The 20058-nt window shown below is 43.1% G+C and overlaps 1 protein-coding gene and 1 pseudogene across 4 annotated transcripts in view; one reads left to right on the top strand and one right to left on the bottom strand.

Moving 5' to 3' along the window:
- NCK1 (NCK adaptor protein 1) overlaps positions 1 to 19744 on the bottom strand; it is a 64017-nt gene extending 44273 nt beyond the window's left edge. Inside the window, exons 1-2 of one of the 4 annotated variants that reach the window (XM_055128625.1) lie at positions 19647 to 19731; positions 11252 to 11418 (exon numbers count right to left, since the gene is read on the bottom strand). The gene's annotated coding sequence lies outside the window, so the exon portion shown is untranslated. Of the gene's footprint in view, positions 1 to 6995; positions 7036 to 11251; positions 11419 to 19238; positions 19382 to 19646 lie in introns of those variants that run through there. The other 3 variants (XM_055128626.1, XM_055128628.1, XM_055128627.1) reach the window with 3 other exon arrangements.
- On the top strand, positions 936 to 1035 carry LOC129402903 (U6 spliceosomal RNA; annotated as a pseudogene).
- Positions 19745 to 20058: the final 314 nt, after the last annotated feature.

Consider the following 20058-nt stretch of genomic DNA (forward strand, 5'->3'; position numbering starts at 1 on the left):
TCTAAAACTGTCTGCTGGTTTCCTTAATGCTGTAATAAACTGGTTCTCCTCCTCCCTCTCCACTTACACTTACTCCTGGTCTCCATTTTGAAACTCCTCTTTTATCTACTCTGAAGTCAAAGTTCTTCAATACAGACCCGCTCTCTCAATAGATCAACCATTTTTATGACTTTACCTTATCACCTTCGGGCCAAACGATTCCCAAATTGCTTATTCCAACTGTGTTCCCTAATTCAAGTGCCTAGTCCTTGGCATTTTCACTTGAATGTCTTATCACCTCAGTCAACATCAATTGTGACTCAACATTATTTTCAAAATGCCATCTTTTATCTCCTTTACTAATCTCTGTTAAATACAAATCACAATTTATTCATATATTCCTGTTAAGGTTCCCTGTTAAGCTGCATAGTAATTGTAGTAGATTTTCCTCTAAACCATTACTCATTCATTTTTTTTATTAGTAGCCACCACTAAACTCAAGCCCTCATCAATTCACATAAATTATGTGAATTATCAATTCACATAAATTATGATAGAAGCCCTTGGTTATAATTCATTCCAGGATTTCCACCTCAGTCTGTTCTGTGTAATAGTCACTCACTCATTCAACAGATTTACAGATGACTTTTGTACACTAGCATTAGCAGGGTGCTATCGAGATATAATAATAAGAAAGATCTCCAGCAGAGGAGATAAATAAAGCAAACAAAATTCTTATTAAAATAGAGATCATGGGGCTGGAGCGATAGCACAGTGGGCAGGGCGTTTGCCTTGCACTCGGCCGACCCAGGTTCAATTCCCAGCATCCCATATGATCCCCCAGCACCGCCAGGAGTAATTCCTGAGTGTAGAGCCAGGAGTAAGCCCTGTGCATCGCTGGGTGTGACCCGAAAAGCAAAAAAAAAAAAAAAAAAAAAAAAAAAGAGATCATGGCCTTGCACCAGCAGCATATACACTAAAATTGGAACAATACAAAGAAGAGTATAGCCCCTATACAGGAATCACATGCAAATTTGTGAAGCATTCACTATTTTTAAAAAACAACAGAGATTTGATAAATCTTGTCATAGATTTATCAAATCAGTGCTGTCATAAAGGACTGAGAAAATGAGTTACTTCGCTGAGAGGCTGAATTTTTTTTTTTGTTTGGAACTCAATAGTTAAGTATTTAAGTAAGAAGACCCAGACCCAGACCACCACTGGATGTGGTTACCTAACACACACACACACACACACACACACACACACACACACACGGCCTCAGGGATATCTCAGTGGTTAAAACTACCTATCCTGAAAATGTGGAGATATGAGTTCAATTCCCAGTAATACCCACATACAACCAGTGTCTCCCAATGGCTCTGCTGTCTGGAACACCCATAGCCAAAACAGTGTGTGCTTTCTGGCACAGAATCAGTGTATATATACAATGCAACAAAGAGTGTGTGACCCCTGGCAAGCACAGCAAACATTGCAGCCAGGAATGTGATGCCCCCTCAAGGCCAATACATGTGAATACTACAGTGACCCCCCCATCAAACACTACAACCCTAATACAAAGCACTAAGTGTGCCCCAGATAAACACATGTGCAAGCACCACAATGGAACTTGCAACACCCAGTGAGAAAAACCAACACACATGCAACCACCACAACCAATGTGCAGCCCCCAGTCACTGCAAAAAGAAGAGCACAAAGTAAAGTAAAAGGAATAGAAACATTCTTTTAAATTAGAAAAAGGTGTGAACAGGGCCTGGAGAGACACTGAACACACTGGACTGCATGCGTTGCACATAGGAGACACAGGTTTGGGTCACTCCTGGCCGAGCTCAGTAGACTGTATGTGGTGCCAGGGATTGAACCTGAGTGGCTGTGTGCAAAATAAGCAACACAACTCACTGACTGTACATCACTCCAATTCCTAACTAAAAAGGTTTTAAGCAGGGTAGCTCGAATCCAACATACACTATGACACAAACTACAAGTGTTCATTAATATCTGTATTTCTGGACCTAAAAGATTATGGCACAGTGGTCATACATTCATGAACTCAACTCTTCAGTGTCCTACAAGCACCACACATGGTCCGAACAACTGTGTGCTATTTGTCAGGTGCATGTGAGCACCCCAAAAAGGGAGCAATAACCAGCAAGCACCACAACCAAAAAGATATGTGAGCACCACAGCCAAGAAGTACAACCCCTGGTTGGCAAGATATGTGAGCACCACAGCCAAGAAGTGCAACCCCTGGTGAGCACTGCAGAGCCCCCTAGTGAACAACGTAACCATAATTCGTGTGCCTCAATGAAGAGAACCCCCAAGAACATGTGTGCAGACACTACAACTAAAGGAATACAAAACTCATGGGCACCATGGTTGAGTGTGCAAGCACCACAACCTGATGTGCAATCTGCTGGGGGGTGAGGGGAGGCACATGATGACAAGGGGACAATCAGAGCTGTAAGTGTGCAAATTCCAGTCAACTCAACAAGAAAGAAGGGGAAGGAGGGAAGGAACTACCAATTAAGTCTAGGGGACATAAACATAGTACTGGGGGTTAAGACTCCAGCTCAATACCCCAACAACAGTTCGATCCTGTGCATCACATGGTCCCTCAAGAACAATGAGAAGACAGCACCACTGCTACCACTGCCAAGCATAGAACCAGAAACAGCCCCCAACCACTAGGTGTGGACCAAAACCACAAAACAATATAAATACATCTGGGGCTGGGGATAAAGCTCAACAGAACACCTTACTTGCATATGTGAGGTCCTAGGTTCAATCCCTGACACAAAGTAGCACGGTCATCCATGTTCATAGATTTGCTTGAGCAGGCACCAGTAAAGTCTCCATTTTGAGACTTGTTACTGTTTTTGTTTTGTTTTTTGCTTTTTGGGTCACACCTGGCGATGCACAGGAGCTACTACTGGCTTTGCATTCAGGAATTACTCCTGGCAGTACACAGGGCACCATATGGGATGCTGGGAATCGAATCCGGGTCGGCTGCGTGCCAAGGCAAAGCAAAGTCCTAGCACAGAATTGGGAGTAGTCATGAACCACTGCTGGGTGTGGGTTAAAAACCAAAAAGCAAAAATTAAAACTTAACAAAAATTAAACTTAGGCATTTCTCCAACTGGCCAAAAAGCATACAAAAGGGTATAGCAGATTTGGGAAAGAAAAATCAAAAGCAAAGTGGGAAATCATTCCCTAACCAGTACGAGAACTTTGATCAAAATAAAAACGAGAGAGGTTGGAAAGATAGTTCATGGTACAGGAGTGTTTACTTTGCAGGAAAAGCTCTGGGTTCCCACGCATTACCCATCATCCCCTCCAATACTCCAAGATTGAAAAAAAAAAAAAAAACCAAGAGTTGGTGACAATGTGGAAAAAATTCCGTGGAATAAATAATGGTGCAAATGCTGTGAATAGCAGTAGGTTCTCAAAATTAAATAAACAGGGCTGGAGCGACAGCACAGCAGGTAGGGCGTTTGCCTTGCACGCAGCCGACCTGGGTTCGATTCCCAGCATCCCATATGGTCCCAAGCACCCCCAGGAGTAATTCCTGAGTGCATGAGCCAGGAGTAAACCCTGTGCATCACCAGGTGTGACCCAAAAAGAATAAACAAACAAACAGATAAATAAATACAGAATTACTACATGACCCAACAATTCCTGAAAGGAGAAACTAGAAAGGGTATTTGCAAACTCATGCTCAATGCAGCATTTTCCATAGCTAAATATTCTAACACATTCACTGTCATCCCATTGTTCATCGATTTATTTGGAGCAGGCGCCAGTAACGTCTCCATTCGTCCCGGCCCTGAGATTTTAGCAGCTTCTCCTTACTCATTTTTCCCAGCAATTGGGAGGCTCTTTTCAGGGTCAGGGGATGAGACCTGTTATTGTTACTGTATTTGGCATATAGAATATGCCATGGGGAGCTTGCCAGGTTCTTCCTTGCAGGCGGGATACCCTCGGTAGTTTGCTGGGCACTCCAAGAGGCATATATACATTAACAATGGACTAGCCGTATATTTATGCTTCTGGGATAGATCAGTGGAGCAAGCATGTGACTTGAAACGTGGGGGTTCAGACTCCATCCCCAACAAATGGTCTCTTGACAGCTCAGGAGGAAATCCAGAGCCGAATGCTTGGAGTGAAGGGCTTTTAAGTCTCACTGGGCACTGAAATTAGTCAATTTGAAACCTAAAAAAATTCCATTATTTTCATACTAATGGAATACTGTGAGTTTGCCTTCTATAGAAAGTTAGTACAAGTATTAATTGTGTCAAAGAACTGGTCTTCTAACACATTAAGAGGTACAAATTGCAGTATGCAAGGGAGAACAGAAAGTGCTGAAAAAGGGTCCTATGGATCTGGGTGAGAGATACCAACATTCTGGTGGTGGCAACACTGCACCCCTAAGTACAAATTATCTAGACTTTTAGAAATCACTGTTTCTGAACAAAAAATTTAAAAATAAGGAGAAATAAACGAGGTATGCATTGTGAGTTTATCTATGTAATGATTACTAGTCTTAAAAAGGAAAGATGGGCCAGAGTGTGATAATACAGTGGGTAGGACACCAGCCTTACACACTGCCAATAGTGATTCCTGAGCATAGTCAGGAGTAAGCCCTGAGCATCGATGGGTGTGGCCAGAAACCAAATAAAAAAAACCAAATAAATATTTTTAATGGGGGGAGGGGAGGAGGCAGCAGCACTTAGAGGTACCCAGGGGCTATTTATGGCTCTGTGCTCAGGAGTGATCCCTGGCAGTGGTCAGGGGATCATATTCGGCACCAAGATCGAACCAGAATGAACCACGTGCAAGGCAAGTGTTTTACCTCCTAGACTCTCAAGCACCTTACCATCTATACTCTCCAGTGCCCAGGAAGGAAATTTTCATGACCATATGGATGCATTTTGAAGACATACTAAGTAAAATAAAAGTTACAAAGAAATGAATAACATATGATTCCACTTAATAAGGTATCGGAGAGCAAACCAAGTGGCAAGAAGGAATAAAGGACTATTTAATGGGTAGAGTTTCAGTTTCACAAAATGAAAAGTTCTGGAGACTGGTTTAACAATACTGGTTTAAGTGGTTTAATAATACTCAACTGTACACTTAAAAATGAATCTTCTCATCGGCCACCGTCCAGAACTCACAGCTGCTTCTCCTGGAAGGGAGCATACAATGAGGCCCCCATAACCATGCCACCAGACTTCACGCCAGGCTGTTTTCACTCGGGACACCACAGATGGGGGTGGGTGAGAGCCCTCCCCGCCCCAAGGGACCCAGCCCTGGCAGCCGACCTCCACAACCCAACCACCTCCACGTTCCATGCTGCTTTCCACACACCTGGGCCTAGCCTCATGTATGAGTGAACATATTCCTAAACCGTGCAACACATAAGACACTCCCTACTCATTTTCCATAATTACCACCCATATTTGATTGGAAAAATGATGGCACTGACCCCGCCCAAACCCCTCGAGCTCTCCTGAACCTGGCTCACCGTCTCGCCTTAGACAACATGCAGCTCAGACGCCAGGCATGGAATTCTACGTATGATCTCTGCTGGAACTCTACGCTTGATTCTTGATGGACACCACCAGCTGTTTTGCAAGATTCAGACACAATGGCATCAGTGGGGCACGGAGAAACCACGGTAGCGGCTGCAGGATCGCCGTCTGCCCCAGCCAGGCCAGGTCGCAGCACCACTGGACATAGAGTGGCAGCAGTGGCTCATCCACTGTAGGGTGCTGTCAGCCAACCACCGGGTGACCTGGGACTCAGCACAGGTGTTCAACCTGGCACAGACCCTCCGCGATAGGGTCCTGCTCTGCCAGCTGCTCAACCAGCTCTGGGCATACTCCATCAACCTCAAGGAGATCAACCTGAGGCTGCAGATGTCCCAGGAGCTGCCCAGAGATGCAGGCAGGTAGGTGTTTGTCAGTGTGCAGATCGTTACAACATGCCAGTCAACCAAAAGCTTACATTCGGTAGACTGGGAACACCTGTAAAGGCGATCAGAGGCCCCAAAGCCTCCGTCCCTCTCGGAGAGCCCAACAAGCTACCCATGGTGTACTCGATATGCCAAAAACAGTAACAACAATGGTCCTCATGCCCCTGACCCTGAAAGAGCCCACAATACACCATCGTGCTACATTAGCACTTGACAAGGACAAATGGAGAATTACGGGTGCCTACTCAAGCAAATCAATGGACAACAGGTGACAGTGATACAGTGATACACTTAAAAATGTGGTTTAAAAATACTCAGCTGCACACTTAGTAATGGTTAGAAGGGTAGATTTTGTGTTATGTGTATTTTACCACAACTAATAAAACCAGTTAATACAGTGAACCACCGTGAAATAAATATATAAATTATATCTCAACAAAAAAAAAACAAGATAATTCAGAAGTCTCCCCTTCCCATATACACATGAAAGAATATAGGATAAGAGTGGAGCAATAGTACAGGGGGTAGGGTTTTGCCTTGAACACAGCTGACCTGGGTTCAACCCCCACCATCCCAGATGGTCCCCTGAGTACCCCCAGGAGTAATTTCTGAGTGCAAAGCCAGGAGTAACCCTTGAGCATTGCCAGCTGTGACCCAAAAAGCAAAAAAAAAAGAGAAAGAATATAGGATATACAGTTAAGAGGCCAACCATGCAACCAAAGAGATTATAGCAATTTAGAGGCTGGATTTGATTATTAAAGAGTAGATGAATTCGAGATGCATTTGGATGCAGAAGGATAGGACTTGTTGATGAATTAAAAGTCTATGGGGCATAATAAAAAGAAATCAGGTTCTTTAGTCACTGGGCATATAACAACAGCATTTAATAAAATAGAAATGACTGATAACTGAACAAATGGCACGAATGGAATTACACTACAAGTAATAGAATCCAGGGGTTGGTGCAGTAGTACAACAGGTAGGATGCTTTCCTTGCACACGGCCAACCCTGGTTCAATACCTGGCATCCCATATGTTCCCCTGAGCACCACCAGTACTGACTCCTAAGCGCAGAACCAGAAGTCTTGAGCACCAACTGCTGGGTGTGACAAAAAACAACAAAAAAACCGGTAAGAGAACCCAGAGTATGCTTGTCCCAAAGCTCAAAAAACTATGTGATATGGCTCAAATGTCACAACACACCTGTGGCATGTACTAGAGCCCATATTCAACCCCTGGCACTCCATGGGCCCCTCAAGAAGTGCCAGGTGTGACCCCAGAGTTAGCCTGGAGACCACTAGATCATTAGGCCCTGAGCAGTACAGCTCCAGGACTGAGCACTGACCCATCAGATCTGCACACTCACCAAATACCGATGGAGGGTCCCTAAATTAATAAATTTTAAATGTTATGTAGATATCCAAGTAGTACTATCCAACAAACAGCCTGACACATAAATGTGGCAAACTGTAATATAAGTGGCATTATATTTTTCAAAGATTGCTGAAATAGTAACCCCCAAACCCAAAAGCTTTGCTTACTCTATGATTTTTTTGCTTTCTTTTATTTTGAGGCCACATTTAGCAGTGCTCAGGCTATTTCCAGCTCTGTGCGTACGCAATACTGGAGTTTAAGCCCAGGTCTCCTGCACACAAAAAGTGCCGTCAGCATGCAGTTATCTTTCTGACCTACCTTACAATAGGACTTAGAAACTACCTCTTAATAGAATGTCCATTAACCTTTGACCCCTAAATGTAGACTATGCAGAAATGAAGCCCTGCAACTTTCAAATGCTCTCATTAAGAGATTCTGCATGGGCTGGAGTGATAGCAGAGTGGGTAGGGCATTTGCCTTGCACACAGCCGACCTGGGTTCGATTTCCAGCATCCCATATGGTCCCCCGAGCACTGCTAGGAGTAATTCCTGAGTGCATGAGCCAGGAGTAACCGCTGTGTAACACCAGGTGTGACCTCACCCGCCCCCACAAAAAAAGAGGTTCTGCAGCTTCTGCCAGACACTCTAGAGATGCTCTTTGAGCCTACTCATCATTGTATAAAGTCCAAAGAGCTCATGTAATTGAAGATCCATTTAGAGGTGTGCCAAAGAAATAGTTCAAAGGGCTAGAGCACATACTAGGGCGTGAGTTCAATACCCAACACCAAATGCCGTGCCTCTGGCACTGCTGAGCCCAAGCAGCAGTCTACTGCTGGATTCAAGTAATGTCCAAGTAAGCATCACTAGAATGGTCCCCAGGGCCCCTGAGGACTGTTCAATAAGTCAAAAAAAAAAAAAAAGAGGAGGGGCTGGAGTGATAGCATAGCGGGTAGGGCGTTTGCCTTGCACGCGGCCGACCCGGGTTCAAATCCCAGCATCCCATATGGTCCCCTGAGCACCGCCAGGAGTAATTCCTGAGTGCAGAGCCAGGAGTAACCCCTGTGCATCGCCAGGTGTGACCCAAAAACAAAAACAAAAAAAAAAAAAAAGAAAGAGGAGTAAAGAGGTCTGGGGCCATATCTAGCGGTGCTGGGACTTACTCCTACCTCTACGTAGGCTCAGGGATCTCTACTGAGGGTAAATGGCAAACCACATGTGGTGCTGCGATAGAATCTGGGACAGCTGTGTGCAAAGGAAAGCACCTTATCCCTGTACTATCTCTATGGTCCTCCAAAACCACTTTATAAATTAAAAGATACGTACAGGAAAACATAGGCAGAACTCTCCATGACAGGTAAAGGCATGTTTAATAAGATCCCTGGGGCCGGAGCGATAGCACAGCGGGTAGGGCGTTTGCCCTGCACGTGGCCGACCCGGGTTCGATCCCATATGGTCCCCCAAGCACCGCCAGGAGTAATTCCTGAGTGCAAAGCCAGGAGTAACCCCTGAGCATCGCTGGGTGTGACCCAAAAAGCTGAAAAAAAAAAAAAAAGAATAAGATCCCTGACCAAGGAAGTGGAAGCAAACAAACAAACAGGACTAATTACAGTAAACTAGGAAGCTTCTGCACCTCAGAGGAAATGAAGACCAGGACACAAAGATGGCCCAAGAAATGGGAAAAATCATTTACCAAATACTCATATGATAAAGGGTTGATGTCCAAGATATATATAAGGCATTGGTAGAACTTAAAAGAAGCTCCAACCCCATTTAAAAAATGGGGATGAGATGAATAGCACCTTCATCAAAGGAGAAATAAATACAAATGGCCAAAAGGCATATGAAAAAGTGCTCTGCATCACTAATCGGGGAGATGTAAACCAAAACAACAATGAGATATCATCTTATGCCACAGAGATTGGGACACATCAAAATGAACAAAAACAACCAGTGCTGGCACAGATGTGGGGAGGAAGGAACTCTTATTCACGGCTGGTGAAAATGTCAAAACTGGTCCAGCCTTTCTGGAAAACAGACTGACATTCCTAAAAAAAAAAAAACTAGGAATTGAGCTTCCATTTGCTCCAGCAACCCCACTTCTTAGAATAAACCCCAAAGACCCAAAAACAAAACATAAAAAAGCATTTGCACCCCTATGGTCCTTGTACCACTGTCCACACAATCAAAATCTGGAAACAGCTGAAGTGTTCAAGAATAGATGACTGGATAAAGAAACTATGGCACATAAACACAATGGAATATTTCTCAGCCATAAGAAAAGATAGCCATAAAATCTGCTATATGGAGGGACCTGGGTATCATGCTGAGTGAATTTAGTCAGAGGGAGAGACTAACAGAGAAGGTAATCTCATTTGCAGGATATAAAGACATATAATGGTGAAATAAGAAATGCCCAAAGACTATGGAAACAACATGAGAAGAGGGGACTGGAGAAAAGCAATCAACCAGGAGGAGGTGGCGCTGAAAGGTGGTCAAGTGTTATTCATGAAACCCTATCAGCAACAGTACTGTAAACCACAATGTGTGCAAAAACGCATCCATGTGGAGAAAAAAGATCCATGTGGAAAAACCAAGGCACCCAACTCAATCATGAAGCTCCCAGCCAACTGTTAACTCCAATCCATCAACAATGTGAAAAAGCTGTCCTAAAATTTATTCCTTAAGCCAACCTAGACTTTGCTCCATATGGAATATCTCCACCTAGTTCTGTCCAAAAGCAAAAATAAATTATTAAGTCACTGAATTTGTGAGCCAATTTTAACAGGCAGCAAAAAATGAGTAAGTGTATTATTCTGGAACTCAGAGCAGAGGTACTGCCTAGAGATAGAAATTTAAAAATTAGCTATATGTACTATTTAAAATCAGAGAACTGGAAGATTACATGTAAAACGCAAGGAAAGAAAAATAATTCCAGAAAATTCAAAATAAAAACCATACATGAGGCTCTGGGTTTAATCCCTAGCACCAAAATAAAAACTTAAGCAAATAAAAGACTTAGAACACTTTTTCAACTGCTTAAATTAAGACTTAAGGGCCTCCAAAAGTAGAGAGTAATGGGGAAATTGTCTGCCATGGAGGCAAGGTGAGGACTGGGATGGGGGGGCCATACTGGGGACACTGGTGGTAGAAAGTGTGCACTGGTGGAGGAATGGGTGTTCGATCATTGTACAGCTGAATCTCGAACATGAAAGCTTTGTAACTGTATCTCACGGTAATTCATTAAAAAAAAAAAAAGTAATGTGGAGTTCATGCTCAATTCAATCAACTTAATCAATGGCTGAATAAATAGCACTACTCCTACATTAAAAAAAAAAGATTTAAGGGCCTCAGTGGTAAAGACATTTGGGTTTAATCCCAAACAGCACATATAAACATAAAACACAAGTGTGCACATAAGCAGGTAATTATTTATTTCATGTCAAAACTAAGCTTCTCTACTGCTTAAATCTGTACTTTTTTGTAATCTAGCCTGCATTCACCGAATACTCCATTTCTTTGATTTAGGGATATTCTAATTAGGGTGAGCTTTCACACTTAGGAATACCCCTTGCCTCTTGAGAATTTCATTTCCTATTTACCTATCTTATCTTCCTCTTTCATTGATATTTACTTCTTCCTTTTAATGGGTACAACAAACCAACACCAGTTTTCTAAGAGAAATATTTGGAGATATTACATGTCTCAAAATATTTTCATTCTACATTATGCTTAATAAATCCAAATAAAGAACAAAGCAACTTAGAAATAATTTCTCCCCAGTTGTCTCCTAATTTGTTGAGCTGTATTTGAGAATACTGACTATAATTTAACACATTCCCCCAATATCCTGGAAATTAACTGGCTCTCCTTTGTCCAGTTTTCTGATGTTTCATGATGACATACCTCTATGACTGTGTGTATGGGTAATTAAGCTATTGTTCCTTGACTTCTTCAAATCTACTCCTCTCTACTCCATTCTGCAACGCCGAGGGATGGGAATTCTCTAGACCACTTTTTCTTTTGTATGTAATGCAGCTTCCATATACTCTGTCAATAAGAAGAAGTAGACACTGGAAAATAAAGAAGGGGAAATTAGGGCCACATCAACCAACAATACTCACTGTGGAAATAGAAACCCTTTTCCATTAAAAGTATTTGTGTAGGGGACTGGAGCAATAGCACAGCGGGTAGGGCGTTTGCCTTGCACTCGGCAGACCCTGGTTTGATCCCCAGCATCCCATGTGGTCCGCCGAGCCCCATCAGGAGTAATTCCTGAGTGCATGAATCAGGAGTAACCCATGTGCATTGCCGGGTGTGACCCAAAAAGCAAAAAAAAAAGTGTGTTACTGGAAACAAACCAAGTGTCCAAGAAGAGATGACTAGCTATAAAGTGGAATCACATGCAATCTGTTATGTGGATAGATTTAGAGAGTATCAAGGTGAGTAAAGCTTAGTCAAGGACAGACACAGGATGATCTTTCACATGTGGAATATAAAGAAACATATGAGGGGAATAACAAATGGTCAAAGGCAACAGAAACAGAGAATTGATTTTCAGTAGGAAGCACAGGGGCTGGGAGGGAGGGAGCAGCATACACCAGGACAATGGTGGAAGGAAGTGGACACTTTAGTTAGAGAGTAGGAAATGGAAAAGATGTGTTTCAGAAACCCTACCATTAACAATACTGTAAACCACGGTGCCCAACATTTTTAAATAATTTTTTTTTAATTTTGTGTTTTTCCAGCCATTCTCATACCAGTTTTAAATGTTCTAAAATACCTTAATTCCTGAGCAGGCAGTAATTCATCAGAAGTTTTAAATTCCAGCTCACTAGGTCCACTCAACAAGCTTCCAAGTTTTAGAAATCTCAACTTTATAATCCCAACTATTAAGCCTAGTAATTACTTCTTACCATTACCATTCTGATACTTCTGTGTTCCCTTAATGATTTTAGTTCCCCATCTAGTATTAATTTCTGAGGGAGCAGTAGCAAAGTTAAGACAGATTAGGTTGGCTTACACAGAAATTCATCTTAACATCATGAAAACCATAGGTCTGAAATCAACATTACTGACCAATGCCATCTTCCTTGGCACTAGGGAAGTATCTCTTTCTGGACTGCTTCCTAGTTCCCAACAGCCTTAAGAATTCCTTGTCTTGTAAATAACTATTCCCCCCTCTGTCCATGTTGGTGTCCAAATCTATGTCTTCATTTTCCCTTTGTTTGTAAAGAATGCCAGTCACATCAGATTAACTCATACTCAATTGCCTCACTTTAATGGGCCAGGGCCCAAGCTCAATGGTTCAGCAGGATAGGAAACATTTGGTCCTTTTACATGTAAAGTATGTGGTTCAGACATTCAGCTACTTCTCCAGCACCAGGACTGCAATGTCTAGTGAAACACATTTCTTAACATCTGATTAATCAGATTAAATACTTCATAAATTATATTGTAATAAGTATGGGTTTGTGTCCCATTTTCCTCAATAGAACATGACTGAAAGCATTTATCTATTTTCATTTTCCTGACAACCAAGAGATCTCAAGCAACAAAATTATGTTCCTCAATTCTGGAGATTTTCTTTTTCTTTTTTTAATTTTTTATTAGAGAATCACTGTGATGTACAGTTACAAACTTATGAACTTTTGTGTTTGCATTTCACTCATACAGTGATCGTTTACCCATCCCTCCACCAGTGCCCATTCACCTCCACCAATGATCCCAGTATCCCTCCCACCACCCCACCCTGCCTATGTGGAAGGGCATTCCCTTTTTTTCTCTCTCCTTTTGGGTGTTGTAGTTTGCAATAGAGATATTGAGTGGCCTTCATGTTCAGTCTAGAGTCTACTTCTAGTTCGCGTCTTCCAACCCAAATGGGTCCTCCCAACATCCTCTACTTGGTGTTCCCTTCTCTATCTGAGCTGCCTTTTCCCCCAGCATGTGAGGCCAGTTTCCAAGCTGTGGGGCAGACCTCCTAATCCTTATCTCTACTACTCTTCGGTGTTAGTCTCCCACTCTGTTATTTTATATTCCACAGATGAGTGCAATCTATGTCTATCTGTCTCTTTCTGACTCATTTCACTTAACATGATACTTTCCATGTTGATCCACTTATATGCAAATTTCATGACTTCATCTTTTCTAACAGCTGCATAGTATTCCATTGTGTAGATGTACCAAAGTTTCTTTAAACAGTCATCTGTTTTGGGCACTCTGTTTTTTTCCAGATTTTGGCTATTGTACACAGTGCTGCAATGAACATAGAAATAAAAGGTATAGTCATTTCTACTATACCTTTTTGCCTCTCCGGGATATATTCCCAGGAGTGGTATTGCTGGGTCAAATGGGAGCTCAATTTCTAATTTTTTGAGAATTGTCCATATTGTTTTCCAAAAGGACTGAACCAGTCGGCATTCCCACCAGCAGTGAAGAAGAGTCACTTTCTCCTCATATCCACGCCAACACCAGTTGCTTTTGTTCTTTTGGATGTGGGCCAGTCTCTGTGGTGTGAAATGATATCTCATTGTTGTTTTGATCTGCATCTCCCTGATGATTAGGGCTGTAGAGCATTTTCTCATGTGTCTTTTAGCCATTAGGATTTCTTCTTTGAGGAAATTTCTGTTCATTTCCATCCCCCATTTTTTGATGGGGTTGGGAGTCTTCTTGTAGAGTTCAACCAATGCCTTGTATATCCTTCATATCGACTGGAGATTTTGAGTATTTTTTTCACTGATATTTCTTCTCTATTCTTTTCTCTCCCACTGGCACTTCCGTTTGGAAATTAGTCCCTTGACTAATTTTTTATCTTTTCTCACCATTTTTCCATCTTTTCCTCTACTTTATACAAGAGCCCCCACTCTTTAATATCCTTGAAGTTTTTCTTTTCACTATTACACTCCAATTTTTAGGAGCTCTTTTGTTACTGTTTTGCACTGGGTATTCTAAATTTTCTATTTGTTTTGGTCTCTTTATGCCAAAAAACTTTCCTCATGTATCTTAAACTGTCTGCTCATATTTAAAAGTGTCTAAAATGTGATTCTGAATAAAAGCTCTTTTTATTCGTTAATAAGAAGCAATTACTTGTTTGCCAGAGTTAAGGGTATCAAATAAGAGGCATTCCTAAGGATCTTAATGCAGAGCATATCTTACCAAATCCAAGTGTTTTCTGTAGGTTATCTGACTTCAGTCATGCCTAATGCTCACCTTTCTGTCAGAGAGATTCTAGTCTGTCTTCTAAAAAGGATGAATCTTTGGTTTTAAGCATCAATAAATTTCTATAAATTCAATATTTATTAATTTTTTAACATTTTTGTAACTGTCATCTTTCTTTCATTTAGCATTTTTTGTTTCGTAACCCCACAGCAATGCTCTGGGGTTACTCCTGGCGCTACAGTCAGGAATCATTCCCAGAAGAGCTTGAGGGACTATACAGGATGCGGAGAACAGAACTCAGATCAGCCAAATGCAAGACCAGCACTCTACATGTTGTACTATCTCTCCAAATCCCATCATTTAACATATTTTAGGATTTGTATTAAAATATCCTTAATTACCTCATTTCCTTTTTATTGCTAATAACCCATTCTTTGGATATGAAGTTTATTTACTCATTCATCAGCCGATGGACATTTATATTGTTTTCAGCTATTATGGCCCAGGTATCCCTTGGGGGAAGGTGGGGAGGGGGCAGTGCACACCTTGTATTGCTCAGGGCTTACTCCTGGCTCTCACTCCAGAAATTACTCCTGGCAGGGCTCAAGGACTCACAGGGTGCTAGGGTGGGACTCAGGTCAGTAGCAAGGAAAGCAAACACCCTACCCGCTGTATTATCGCTCTGACCCAGAGGCATACATCTTTAAAACAAATCTCCCCAAGTCAGTCCAATGGCTTCATTCCACTATCTGGACAAAAGCAGAAATTATTTAGACCATATTTATGTCAAGATCAGATATTCTTAATTGCAGCTCTAAATAAATAAACAGAACTAACATTGCCTCAACAGTTTATTTTTGTAGACAATTCATTTAAATAAAAATAGGCCATCATAAACAAAAGATTAAAGAACCAGAGAGAATGGGCTGAGATCATATTTACAGGAGGCTGGATTTGAACCCCAATACTGCATGCACCCCTTCAGCACGACAGAAGAAACCCTGAGCACAGAGCTGGGAGTAGATCCTGAGCACCACTAGGGAGGAAGGGATGGAGGAAGGGAAGAAAGATGGGATGAAGAATGGATGAATGGAAAGTAGATACATGGCTTAATTTTAACCTCTTCAAACCAGAAAAGAGATAGGTCAGGGTTTAAGCCTTAGCACCACGATATGGTCCCCCAAAATACCACGAGGAACAAAGCTCAAGCACAGAGCCGAAACCGAGTGTGGAAAAAAAAAACAAAACAGTAAAGAGGGATCCAGTAAAGTAGTCCTCCTGAGATACTCCCCTTTAATCTTTTCTCTGCTATCTGTCCATATCACTCACTCTTGTTAAGAGTTAGGGGAAATGTTAGAGGGAAAAAAAAACATGGCAATCCCAATGTTACTGTTACTAACAAACTTTGAAGAGGAAAGCATGTGAAGTACAAATATATTAAGTTTTCTAACTTCCCAGATGAAACAAATGATTTTCAAAAAGTTTTTGTTCAATAAACAGACTGCTCAATAATCTAGTTCTAGACAAAATGACAGAAGGTAACAAAATGTAAAAAAATTAGTCTAATAATCAAAAGAAGAAAAACAGCACTAAGCTAGATCAATAAATTCAGCTATCTGATCAATCTAGTTTATTTCAAACCATTACACTGTTCACATCTACTTTTAAGGACCCCAAATATTGTTCAAGAGTTTCAAACTGAGGGGTTGGATCGATAGCACAGCGGGTAGGGCATTTGCCTTGCATGCGGCCGACCCGGGTTCAATTCCCAGCATCCCATATGGTCCCCTGAGCACCGCCAGGAGTAACTCCAGAGTGCAAAGCCAGGAGGTAACCCCTGTGCATTGCCGGGTGTGACCCAAAAAGCAAAAAAAAAAAAAAAAGAGTTCCAAACTGATTTGCTGTAGTAAAACTTGTAACTCTTTCACTTTCTAGGGTCAGTCAACTACACAGAGGACAATATATTCCTATTGTGCCATTACTATATCTAGTGAGCATTGTAAAAGACAGTCGACTTTAAGTTACTGTTTAAATAGTCCAAGAACCTCTGTCCTCATACAGTTTTATTTATGAGAATACAAAATAATGTAAATCCAACAATGCAAAAATTACATTGCAAGACATGAATGGTAGTTTCATTTTTAAAAACACATAAAACTTGAGAAACCAAGCAGTAAATCTAGGTTTGAGTCTCAGTTCTACCACTATCATTAGAATTTTATGTAACTACTCTGTATGGGATTCCCATTCTTTATCAGTAAAACAGAAGATTGGACTCTGATGTTCCCACAATTCTGTTCCATAATATGATTTACAAACAAAAGAATGATTAAAGAGCTCTGAGCTTGAAGAAAAGTAACAACTCACAGGAACAAAAAGATCTGGAAGGCTGTGCTAAAGAACCCAAAATGAAACAATACCTGACCTGATTTGCTGTCTGGATAACTTAAGGTGTAAAACTTACTTTAAAGAACAGACTGCTAGGGCTGAAGCGATAGCACAGCGGGTAGGGCCTCTGCCTTGCACACAGCCTACCCGGGTTCGATTCCCAGCATCCCATATAGTCCCACGAGCACCACCAGCAGTAATTCCTGAGTGCATGAGCCAGGAGTAACCCCTGTGCATCACCGGGTGTGACCCAAAAAGCCAAAAAAAAAAAAAAAAAAACAGGCTGCTACGCATAGGCATTAAAAGTCTCAACAGATGTGAAGAAAGAAAACCACAATCTAAAATAACTGAGATAGGTCTGATGAGGACAGACAATTCCTACGCAGGAACAGAGTTGGCAGGACGAAAAGAAAAATATTTTAAGCAGATTGCTTTAGGATTAAGGATTCTAAACTATCTATAAAACAGGGAGCTATGGCTGGTGTAACAGTGCATCTCAAACATTCTTTGCTTAAGTTTATGCATAACAGGCAGGGCAGGCAAACAGAAAACACAGTTAAAAGCTGGTGGAAAAGAGGCAGTGTTCAAAAACGTTTCAAAGAAAGATGAAAATTGGTCAACGTTATGTGGAAAGAGAAAGCAAAAAGTAAAACCAAGATTTGTATCTTGGTAGAAAACTGAAGCATGGAAGCTATCACCAAACAAGTCAGCATAAGGAAGCAGTTTCCAAGGTAAATTGTCCACTTTGTCTTTAGATTACTTTCAAGTAAGGATCATCTTCAAAACAGTACTACCTTTAATAATCTTTTCTTCTTTTCTATTTTTTGAAGCAATACATTTTACTGGGATTTTTTTAGAAAGATATGAGGTCAGAAAGAGGGAGAAGTACATGTTTGACAAAGAACACAGGCTTCTCCAGAGCAGAAGTTAGCAAACACAGAAGCATTGAGACAAGCAAGATAAGTGTTCAAGGGAGAACACAGGCTTGAAGAGCAAGACTTAAATAATCTCTACTGTCTTCTGGTCTTACCAGTTGGCTGGCAAAGTAATTATGAAGAAGTTGTCAAATGCTTGATTTTAAGAATTTTCTCCAATTTTAAACTAAATCATTTACTCGTTTGCTTATGTAAACAAATTTTTATATTCTTCTTTATTATAGAGGAAGTAAACTATAAAACTTTACTATGGTGGGGAAAAAAGTGAACTGCTTCTGGACTTACTAGTCTTGCTAACAATCAATTTGAGCCTGGGAGGTTAATTTCCTAAGTGTCAAAAAAAAAAAAACCCAACCCTGTAGCAATATCTAAATATCTAGCAAAACAGTCTATGTATGCTTTAAGGGTTATTTACAAGGACCTAAAAGTGCCTCCAAAATGTAGAGTGAAAAATGCTTAGAAAATTAAAGCAATTAATTGCAATTAATTTAAAACTTAACGTGAAAAAGCACAGCAACCTGTTTATAGAATTAGAGCAAATTCCTATACATCTATATTTTCCAAACGAAGAAATTCCCACGGTGGTGGTCAAGAGGAAATGAAACTACTACCGATTCAACCAGTTATACACATTTCTTGACTTTCTACCAATTTGTGGGACCATTATTGGAGAAGTGAACCTTACTGACAATCACCAAAGAAGCAAACGGTATCGCCTTCTTGGATTATTTCCCTATTTATTCTGTGACCTCTTCGAAGGCAGGCTTTTCAGCCACAAGGCTTTCCAGGTGCTTCATAAACCGCATGGCTGATTTCCCATTGATCTATCAAACATTAAATAATGAATACCTCTTGCAACACTTACCCGATCTGACCAGACCGAGCTCCCTGGCTCTCCACTCAAAAGCGCCTGAGAAAATTCTCCTTCACTTCCTTCTTCCCTAACTTCTAATGTGTTTTATTTAAAAAAAAAAAAACTATACCGAAAATAATTATTTTATGTTAGTTCCTCTGGACTCCACTGACCCACATGCAGCACTTATCCTTAGGGTACTCGACCCTGAACAACATCAAGTCCGGCTCCGAACGGCAAGCTCAACTCTCGTGAAAGACACTCCAGGAAGGTGACAGAAACCGACCCAGCCCTTTTTTTTTCCTTTTTTGCCGACTCTATTGCAATTCGAGGCCACAGCTCCCGTCGCCCCCACACCCCCACCCCGCGCTCGCCGGCTCCATACAATGAAGGAAGCCGCAGCTTCCCGGGACGCCGCGGGCGCGGGGCGGCGAGGGAGCGCGGAGGGCGCGCCCCGAGGATGTCTCCCCGGGCACCGGGCGCGACTCCCCGACTCCCCCAGACCGCCGCTCGGTGGGGGGGGAGGGTGCACCCCTTCCCTCCTCTACCACGTCCCTACCTTCCCGGCCTCGGATGACGCCGCGACGGGCGACTGGACTTTTTGCCGGCGCCCAGAAAGCCGGGCAGCGCGGACGCCGCCGCACACCGGCCCTCGCGGCTCCGCCGGCGACCGGCCCCGGGCGCACGGCGAGGCCGAGCGGCGCAGGCACCCGGGCAGCGGGCGCGACGCGGCGCGGGGCCGCGGCCGGCAGACGCCCAGGCCGCCCAGCGGCCTCCCCGCCCCCTCCGGCTCCGCTCCGGGCCGGCAGACGGCGCCCCCGGGGCCAACTTCGCCGTGGAAGAGGAAGCGACGCAGCAAGTAACCGACTGTAGGGACGGAACGGGAAAAGGAAAGGCTGTCTGGGAGTCCGTCCGCCGGCAGGGCCGCCTGCGTTCTCTCGGCCGTGCCCCCACGGCCCCGGCTCACCTGACGAGGGCACCGGGACGCCGCCACGGCCTCCGCGATGGCCGTTACGGCACGAGACCTCCGCTCGCCGCCGCGTAGCTCTCGGGCGAGGGGCGGGGCGTAGGCGAGGGGCGGGGCGTAGGCGAGGGGCGGGCGGGGCCGCGAGACCGACGGGTCGCGAGGCCCCTGGAGGAGCGCACAGACAGGAAGCCCCCGCCCGGGCCCGTCTGATTGGCTCCCTCTTCCCCTTCCCACCCACCCCTGACGCGCGAGCGGGCTGCGCCGCGCTGGGATTGGACAGGCCCGGCTCTCAATCAAGGGCCGTGGGGGGCTTGGAGGGCGCTGAGGCTCGCCGGCCTCAGCTGCGGAACGGTTTTCCTCCCCAGCTTCCCGACGTCACCCCCGTTCCCCGGCCCGACCGCCCTGCCAGCTT

The sequence above is a fragment of the Sorex araneus genome, chromosome 2, assembly GCF_027595985.1.
Source record: "Sorex araneus isolate mSorAra2 chromosome 2, mSorAra2.pri, whole genome shotgun sequence".
Taxonomy (NCBI): Eukaryota; Metazoa; Chordata; class Mammalia; order Eulipotyphla; family Soricidae; genus Sorex; species Sorex araneus.